We start from the raw sequence: 9723 nt of genomic DNA, 5'->3' as shown, positions 1-9723 counted from the left end.
GAAACACAGACATACAAACAAAGCCAAGGCGCGATGGTCAACTCACAAAATATAATAGATAATACAAACAACATGAGAAGAATAAGGGGGTATATATATATGTTGTATATATACATATAACTTATCTATTGCCTACCCTAGGGTATATACATAGCATATTTATCAACATAAAATCATCAAGATATATAACGATGTTTATCAACATAAATTACAAATGACAATTGGATCTTCAACACATCAACAAATATAGTTAGGTGTATGGCGTGCCAATGCAATGTCATGCTCAAAAGATGATCCGGATAAAATGTCACCATGTCGATGGATGGGACAAGCCAAGCATCTAGCTCCGCTAAAGCACCTCGCTTTTATGAAGCAGCACGCTCTTGTGAAGTCCGATCTGAGATCGTCCTTCGGAAAGCAGCACACTTTTCAAGAAATGTATGCATGAAAGCAATATGGTTAGCCAAACAAAGAAACGTCCTCACCAAGGTACGCGTGTCTAGCTAGAGTACATTGTCTCTACAATACCCTAAGGTAAACAAGGAGTGCTAGTCGCACTTGGTAACTTTCCTAGTCACTTTGGCTCACCGCCTCGATGGCCAACCAAACTGCTCAACGACGAAAAGAATGCATCTGGCACTCAGTGACTTTTCAAGTTACTTTGGCTCACCAGCTCGATGGCCAAATGAGTTGTTCAACGAACAAAGGGAATGCTGCTCGCACTAAGTGACTTTTCAATTTACTCAAGCTCATCAGCTCGATGGCCGAAAGGCTGCTCAATGAGCAAAGATGGTGCACTCGCACTTGGGGACTTTCCAATCATCCCTGGCTCATCCTTTGGATGGCTAGATAAACCGCTAAAGAAGCAAAATGTGTTATCACACTCAAGGTTTTCCTCACACTTAGATTGTCGACCCTTCCCGTTTTCCAAACCATTTTCACATCCTAAGTCTTTTCCAAGAGGTTATCATCATTATTTAAAAGTGTTCAATCTTTGATTAGTGTATTATGAATTTCATTTACAAATCAAGTTCTGGTTTCGTTTGTTTCAAAACTCTATAAGTCGAAAGATCCCAATAAACCCAAATAATTCCCGAGAAGGTCTCGATCCTAAAATGGCAATGGCTTAGACCTCAGGTTAGAGCCTGCCTAACATTTCCCAAATCTCGTCATTAGCAATGCATAACATCACGTTTTCCCACACTCCGAAATCATATAATCAAGTACTATCTCAAATCAGTACAATTCAATAGAGCATATGCAAAACATCATAAACTCAGCAGAAATAATGGCATATAGCTCAGTTCAATAACAATATCAATATAACAATAATTCAGTGCGGAAATCATAAGACGGAAACCAGTAAACGGCCGAAACCTCTCAGAAAACGGAGACACACGTCTCATATAAGTTTTACTCGGCCGAAGCCTCCAGAAAACATTTTCCAATTTCAAGCGATAAACAATATCCAAGCAATATTCAATATCAAACAATATTCAAGTCGAATTTATCGACACCTACAATACAATAGCTAGTAAGTAAGTTCCCCTAACCTCGAGTTGTTCCAGTCTCGCGGTGCAGGTCTCCCTCACAAGCTTGTTCAGTCAACCCCAAAGTTTCCACAATTGAACCTTTGAGCGAAAACCACAGAATTCAATCACAATCAGTCAGAAACTCAACAAACAATAATTACTAAGGTTACACGAAGCATCATAAACTCCGAAGTACGATCATCTAACGCGATAAGACAAGTTTTCGAAAAAGAGAAATTTCCTCCCCCCTCTAAAGGGTGCTCTCGGCCACACACATGCAATTGTGTTCGCCGCTTTTTCTTCGATCAAACTTGGTTCCTAGGTTATCATTAGTCGTAACTAAGGCGAATTAAAGCTCGGAAAAATTATCGGATCGAAAACTGTCGCAGGGGTATTTTGGTCAGTGTTTTTAGCTCGGAATTTCAAAATTGGAATTTCGAAAAATAAATTCGATGGGGACGTCACCAACGACGTTTATGACAACTAATACTACTAGCGCGCTAAGCTCAGTCGAGAGTTTTAAGTCTAAAGGACGAAGCTTTGGTCAAAAATGGGTTTTTCAAGCAGAATTGAAACTCGGCAGCAATTCGGCGAGATTCGGCGAAATGTAATCCGCTAAACATGATCTTGGGCATGCAGGGAATAAGTTTAGACAGAGAAATCAAGTTATTTGGACAGTTTTACAAAAAGCTCAAAACTTTGAGCAGAGAAAGACATAGAGAAAAGCGACAGAATTGACGATCAGAAGTTAGGAATAACATCTATACCTCGAGGTCTTCGAGTAGCAACAAACGGTGCAGCGATCAGGCAAGAAACAGCGAAAATATTTTCTCCCTCCTTCTCCTCCAAGCTCGCGGGTTTGATGTTAATGGTGGTGAGGTTTTTTTTGGTTTTTTTTCAAGCTATTTATTGTTAATGGAAAATGCGGAAAAATGAAAATTTCGCGATTCTGATTTTTCCTGTGCCTTCCTCTGTGAATTCTAAGATAGGTTCCGGCGACAGAATTTCAAAACTCAGAATAAGTTTCTTGGAATTAAGACAAACGATCCAAAGTCGGTGTAATTCTATTTTACCCGAAAAACTACTTTTTGCAGTTGATGTTGGATGAGAAATCTTCCTTCTGAAGAAAGATTAGAAACATCGAAAGAAATAAGTGTACGTGTGTGAAATCTTAATTTGAAGCTCCGAATAGAAAAAGTCTTCATCGTCGGTTTATTTTAATGTTCTTGAGCTATCAGGGATTTAGTTTCGGCAAACCTCCGAGAATTGGAATCGGACGTTCGTATATCCCAGGGTTTCGTATCGAAACGCTTGTCATGGAAAGGATTAAGAGAAATTCTAACATTTCTCTAAAGATTTTTTGAATTAGTTTCTATCGTGTTCTTAAGTGCAAATTAGTTGTTTACTAACGCTCTTGTCCTAGGTACAAGCGAATACTACTTGCGTCACAAGTTACATCGAACTTAATCTTGAGTAGAAATTTTACCAAATTATTCTAAAATTAAAAACTTGGGTCTCACATAATTCGCGGGGGAGAGAAAGAGATGACGAGATTGGGGATTTTGATCGTGAATGTTTGAATCGAATCTGCCTCCAGACTCGACGATGCCCTCTACGCCTTCTGTTGCATGCGCAGGTTGATTGATGGGAGGCACCTATGTCTCCGTATGCAACATTTTGATTCACGAATTTGTCAAATCTAGTAGACATTCCACTAATTGATAAAATATTATTGAAATAGTATCATGATATCTTTCAGAATATCTATTTTTATTAATAAATATTAAAAATCACATGTGAGCGTTGATAAAATCTTAAAATTCTTGTTAAACTGAGCTCTACCCAAAAAAATTAATTTAGGAATGATTATTACCTTACTTTACAATATATAAAGACTTATATGGTCTCACATGTTTAGTCAATGTAAAATCACACATCAACTGACATTAATGTCACATTTGCAGAGTTTCATATAAGACCATCCACAATGGTTAAACAAAAAATGTTTTGTTTAACCCTTTTCTACCCCACTTTTTCTCTTCCCAACACTCCACATCATCTTCTCTCTCCAATTCAACAAACTTTCAACAATTACCCACTCCAATGGTTTTGTTTAACTCTCAACACCCTACCCCACCACTCACCACTCACCCTACCCCACCACTTTTTTATTTCACATTTTTAACAATTGATGACTGGTTAAAATTTTGTATGTTTTGAGGAGGTTGGTACGAATATTGATTCGGATCTGGATAATAGTTTGGATTTCGAGGACGTTGGTTGGAGAATTGATGGGGGACTTGATAATAGTTTGGATTTTGAGGACGTTGGTTGAACAATTGATGTGGGACTTGATAATTGGTGGGATTTTGAGGATGTTGGTAAGAAATTTGATTTGGATCTTCATAGTTGTTGTGGTTTTGGTTGTAAAATGGGTTGTTTGAAGAATTCTGGGTGTTGAAATGGGGATTGTTGGGATCCATTTCAATACAAATGCTAATAGATAGATAAATAAGAGGGTGAGAGAGATAATAAGAGAGTGAAAAAACTTGGTTTTTTTTTCTGTGTCCAAATCAAACGAACCAAGTCTCTATTTATAGAGAAAAAAAAATCATGAATTTTGGTATAATTTTTTTTTTCAGAAAATATTTTTTTTGATGAAATAATTGAGTTCAAAAGATAAGGAAAAACGAAATCCGGACTGACCAACCACAGGCTGCCACGTGGCAGGGGCAGAAAAAGCCGTCTTCTCTCTCCTGCAGACAAGGCGCGTGATGACGCGTCACGCGCCTTGTCTGCGCGTGCTGTACACGCGCCTGCGGTGGCCACTGGCCTCGCGCCACGTGGCACACCGCAGGCTCCTTTTTTTTGTTGAATATCTTCAACATTTTCTCCCTCTCTCTCCTCTTTCAACTAAATCCAACAACCATTAAAACACTTCAACAAACTTCAACACACTTCAACAAACAATTAAACCATCCATTGTGGATGGTCTTAGGGTAATCCCCAATAAGTTGACCTAAGATATGCTCTCCTACACTATTAAAATAATTTACTCCCAAAATTAATTTAGAGTGGGGATCTAAATCTAAATACAATATAAAAGAGAACCTATAAGAAGGAAACTTTTGACACTTGGCATCCATTGAGGTGAGTTTCAACCTATTTTCCAAGATTAAAAAAATTCAAAAAGAAAATATTATTACCACTTTTAGAAACTTGACAATGGCTCAAAGGCTATTTCATGTATTGTTGAAGGGTAAGCATGTAATAAGCCATATAAATGATTATATTTTTTATTTTTTAAATATGGAATAAATCTAGCATTAATCAAAATGCACAGATTTTTATCCCACTACCTAATTCTAAGCCAATCAGGTTTTAGCATATTAATAAATTTTAAAAATCTGATCATGTATAATTGTGCTCTTTAATAGATTTGAGATGCATTCACCTTCCCTACGTGATTTCCTGTGGCTGTTTTTATATCTTCAATTTTTTAAATTCTTTACTATATTTTTTTACATGTATTGCCTACTTATTGTCCAATTATAAAGTGGAAAATTTAATGAAAATCAAGAATCAGTTACCAGCCGTCCACATTGAGCCTACAACCCATTATTGGAAATCATTTATTCTTATACACTCCCAATACTTAATAAATAATTAGAGAGGAATTCAAATTTTGAAGATATTCTCAACACCATTTACTCCTATAAATAGCTACACATTTTCTCCTATCAACACCAATTTTTATTTTCTCTGCAACTTTTCTCACGTTCTGATTTTCTCTGCATATTTTCTCAACGTTAAAAGGTTACCCTCTTGCAATGGCTCTTGTGTACGATAAGATCGTCAATCTGAATCCAATTAGAGTTTGCTAGAGTTATAAGGTTATGGAGTGTTCGTGGAGGAGGCAGGTTACTAGAATTGATATGATTTTGATGGATGATGAGGTATTATTTAGAGATTTTACAGTTTTATAATTTATAGAAATTGACATGTATCATACTGATTACTAATAACCTTTTTTTCAAAATTATAGGGTTCCAGAATTCAAGCTACTGCGCTCTATATAAAATTGTTTGATATTATTTTGCAGCATTTGAATTAATATTTTTCATTCTGTAGATATCGTATCAGGAAAAAAGTAATAGACGAAACTGACTCCACAGTTTTTGTTATATTTGATCGCCCCGCATCAAATCTCCGGGGACGGACATGTTCTGAATTAATCGCAAGTTGTGAGAAGATAACTGTCATGTCTTTTGATGTTTGCCGAATTGAAATTAAGATACTAAAATTTGTGGCCCTTTGATGATTTTCATTATTTTTTCAGACTGTTGCTGGTATTACATGTCCTGAAGAAATTATGAATCTTTTAGACAGGAAATTTCTTTTTAAAGTTGATATCAAGAAGGACACTAACGGTTACTTTGAGCCCTCTTATACTGTTAAGAGGGCCACTGATGATATTAAAATCCTTGCTAAGTTCATAGCTGCTGCTCCACTGAGAGAAAATGTACTTCTGATGCATCTGCAAGTCTTTCTACGTATTCATCTGGTTCTAATTAAGAATATTTTTATGGTGCAGCCATTGGTAAATTACTAGAACTTAAAATTCTATTCTTTATTATTTGATAAATTGAAAGGTGGTGGTGACACTCATATTTTGGATTTATTTAGGATCTGAATAGCCAATGTTCAGAAACTGAATGTGAGAGTTCAAAGGATAATACAAAGGATGTTGTTCCAACCACTGGTGAAGTTGTGATCGAAAGTCCTGCTGAAGTCCTGTCGCCAACCTTAGAGGAAAATGTAATTGACCTTGATTCTGATGCAGCTGGTGTTGTCAATGGTGGTACAATTTCTACACCACACAAGAGGCTTTCCGATGAATTCCAGATAGAAGGGAAGGGTGGAAGTAGCACCACTGTTGTGAAGATGATTAAGAAGATTAAGCAGGAAAAGGATGCATGAAGGGAATGTTGTCTGTTATGTTGTTCAAACAATTTTCTATTATTAGTGATGATTTCGATTAAGTCTTTATTGTTAATTTTAATTTATATTGTCTAATTTTGAATGAGTGTTTTATACACTCTCTTGAAGACAATTGCATTTGTTTCCATTGATTTGTAATCCTTATTATCTAAATCAATGAGACCGTGAAAAAAAAAATGAGACCGTGTTATTTTGCCTTCAATTTACATTATAAATTGTGATCTTTGTCATATTTTAAATTATACATGTAAAAATAGAAAGAATAAATATTTGATATTTAAAAATATAAATAATCTGGTAGAAGTGTAAATATATAAGTAATTTTTACTTAATTAATAAAATCAATTTCAAAGAAAAAAAAATCGAAGTTACTTAAATTTATTTAAATTAAGAGATATATATAAAAGAGAACCTAAAAGATGGCAAATTTTGACATTTGACATCCATTGGGAGATGTTTCAACTATTTTTCTAGGATTAAAAAAAATCAAAAAGAAATTAGTATTACTACTTTAGGAAACTTGGGAATGACTCAATTGCTATTTGATGTATTATTCAAGGGTAAGCATGTAATAAACTACCTATTTTATTTATATTTTGAATTTTTTAATGATGTTATATCCTTCATATTAATGACAATTCCAAAATTGTCTCCCACCATCTTTTTCTGAACCAATAAAAAATTTAAGTCAAAAAATATTTAATCATTATTATTATTATTATTAAAAATTCTACCTTATTCCTAACAAATTAGTAATCAGGGCTCTTCCTTCAATTCATGGGATTGAATTTTGAATTTCAAATTACCAAACTTTTCGAATTTCTACTGCTACTTAATTCACTAATTCTTTTTTTAATTTAACCAAACCAATCATCTTTTTATATACTGAAGTTATTTTAATTTTGATTTTTTTTAAACTGATATTAAATTGCTCGGTCAATCCAACATAAATTATCTTTTTTTTCAAACACACATTTAAATTAAATCGATCAGCCAGACATATATTTTTTATTTAAGGAAATCTCTAAAATAGTTTGATTTATTATTAATATATTAACACTTTATTAATCATGTTTTCAACCCAATTCAATGTACGTGCCAGATTGAAATGGAGCTGGTCAATGATGAAGTCTGTTAATAAAATTACATTGCACATGTTGGCAATCATCAAGTGGGTTATCTCTAATTTCAAATAAACATTTAAACTCCACTTTGAAAAATCTCACTCTCATTAACAACTTCACATATATCATGGCTGCTTTTATATTCAAACGAGATAACAATTGGTGGTTTATTGAAATTATAAATGGATATTCTTCAATGCATTTTAAATTGACCAATGATATTGTTAGGAAAAATAATATTTATTTAATAAATTTTTTGAAATTCCCTTTGAAATGTTAATGACTTTATTGGAATGCTTGTGTTGTTTTACAATGTGTATTTAATACTACTCTCAACCACCTATGTTAATAAACGTGTTATGAAAGGTATCATGTACAATTTCTTCAAAGCAAACCTTTTCTTATACCTACACCTTCTGCTATATATACGATGTTTTTTAATCATCTTGCCCAAGTTTTCTAATCCATATTTTCCATATCAGTATGCATTCCCATGGAGTGCTCTTGCAGACAATTAGTTGCGAAAGAGCAATATTTCGAAATCATTGCCCTATCTGTTTTATGATGGAGATTTGTCAAAGCTGTCATGCTCTCTCCTTCGCCCCTTTCTATGGCATGTATTGTAAGCTATACAATATTTTAGAGGAGAACAAGCATCTGTTGTGAATTTTTAAAGAATTGTGTTTGCTCTTATTTGACAGTGTGTAATTGGTGATGCAATTTCAGGGGATAAAGCAGGCAGCTGATGATGCTGGTCATAGTCTCCATCAATGGCTGATCTTATCAATGATTTTATTTTTTGGGACAAGATATTGACTTTTTTGTAAGACTTGGACAATTTCTTTGATGTTTTTATTCTTAACTTTTTGTTTTCTTTCAGTTTTGTTTAATTTTGATTTACCGTGTTATCTTTGTCTCAGGTCTATGGTCATCCTTTCTTTTATAACTTTCATCCTACCTTCAAGGTAGCACTTATTTCTCTTTAAAAGATGTTACAGGTTCCGCGAGGATGAATCACAAAAATATGTGAAGATGTATAGTGTTGTAATTGATGTTACCACTGTGCTATCTCATCCCCATCCTATAGGCATGTACATCATTGACAATGAAATTTTGCCCTCTGAAGCGTTGATTGATGTCTCCCTGAATTTTTTTTTTCATTCTGCTTTAGTTCTTTCATCTCCCTGGATTTATTCTACAGCATGTCTTCTTGCTTAATCCAGTTTATAATTAGCTGTTACTTTCAAATCGATGTCCTCCCCTAACCCTGTTTTGGATTTTTTTTCTATTTCCTGTTTTCTAATTTTCATTTTTAGGTTCTATTACCATTGAAAGAGAAGATGATTTTGAATATCAGAGCTTTTGAAAAATGGGAATTTTCTGTTGGAGGTGGAAATCATGCGATCTGGTTTTAGCTCACTCAGAGTAACAACGAATGATAGATTTAAGAATCCACATTGATTTATGAAGCAAAATTTTGTGCGTATCTTGAGTACTTTGACAACAAGTGATCTGAGGAAGTTGTACACTATTATATCAAAATTTCTCCATGATCCTTAGCTACTCTGAGGAAACAGCAGAAATTTAGCATAGCTCTAGAACTCATGTTATGGAGAGAGAATGCTTTGATCTCTATTTCATATATTGGTTTGAAGTTTTAATGCAATTTACTGCTACAACATTTCAAGCTTCATCTCTGACATGTTTATCTTGGTAAAAAAAAGCTAAATTAAGAGGTGAATTTAGTGTAGGACTATTTCTAATCATGAGTTTTCAAGTGGGGTTACTTATTTTCCTATTCATCAAAGTGAAAGAAAATTTGTGTTATGAGAAAATTTTCCTTTTGGATAGCTTATTATTCTATTCAATTATTCATCCCAATGAAAAGTGCAGGTATTTTCCTTCTGCTGAAAAGTTACATATTTTTTTTGAGAAGTTGACCAATAAATTTAGAGACGCATTACAACTTCATTATAAAAAACAGGGCTCCTATGGGGAAGAACATTAACATTGAGATACTTCGAAGTTAAAAATGATAAATAATAAATTTATTTTCAATACTTCAT

At 34.1% G+C, this 9723-nt stretch overlaps 1 long non-coding RNA gene across 1 annotated transcript; it reads left to right on the top strand.

Moving 5' to 3' along the window:
• Window positions 1-8029: 8029 nt before the first annotated feature.
• Window positions 8030-9487, top strand: LOC130723519 (uncharacterized). Its single transcript, XR_009014298.1, has 2 exons — window positions 8030-8279; window positions 8384-9487. It is a non-coding gene; the product is annotated as an uncharacterized LOC130723519 (long non-coding RNA).
• Window positions 9488-9723: the final 236 nt, after the last annotated feature.

The sequence above is a fragment of the Lotus japonicus genome, chromosome 6, assembly GCF_012489685.1.
Source record: "Lotus japonicus ecotype B-129 chromosome 6, LjGifu_v1.2".
NCBI lineage: Eukaryota > Viridiplantae > Streptophyta > Magnoliopsida > Fabales > Fabaceae > Lotus > Lotus japonicus.
This window is presented reverse-complemented; position numbering and strand designations above follow the sequence as displayed.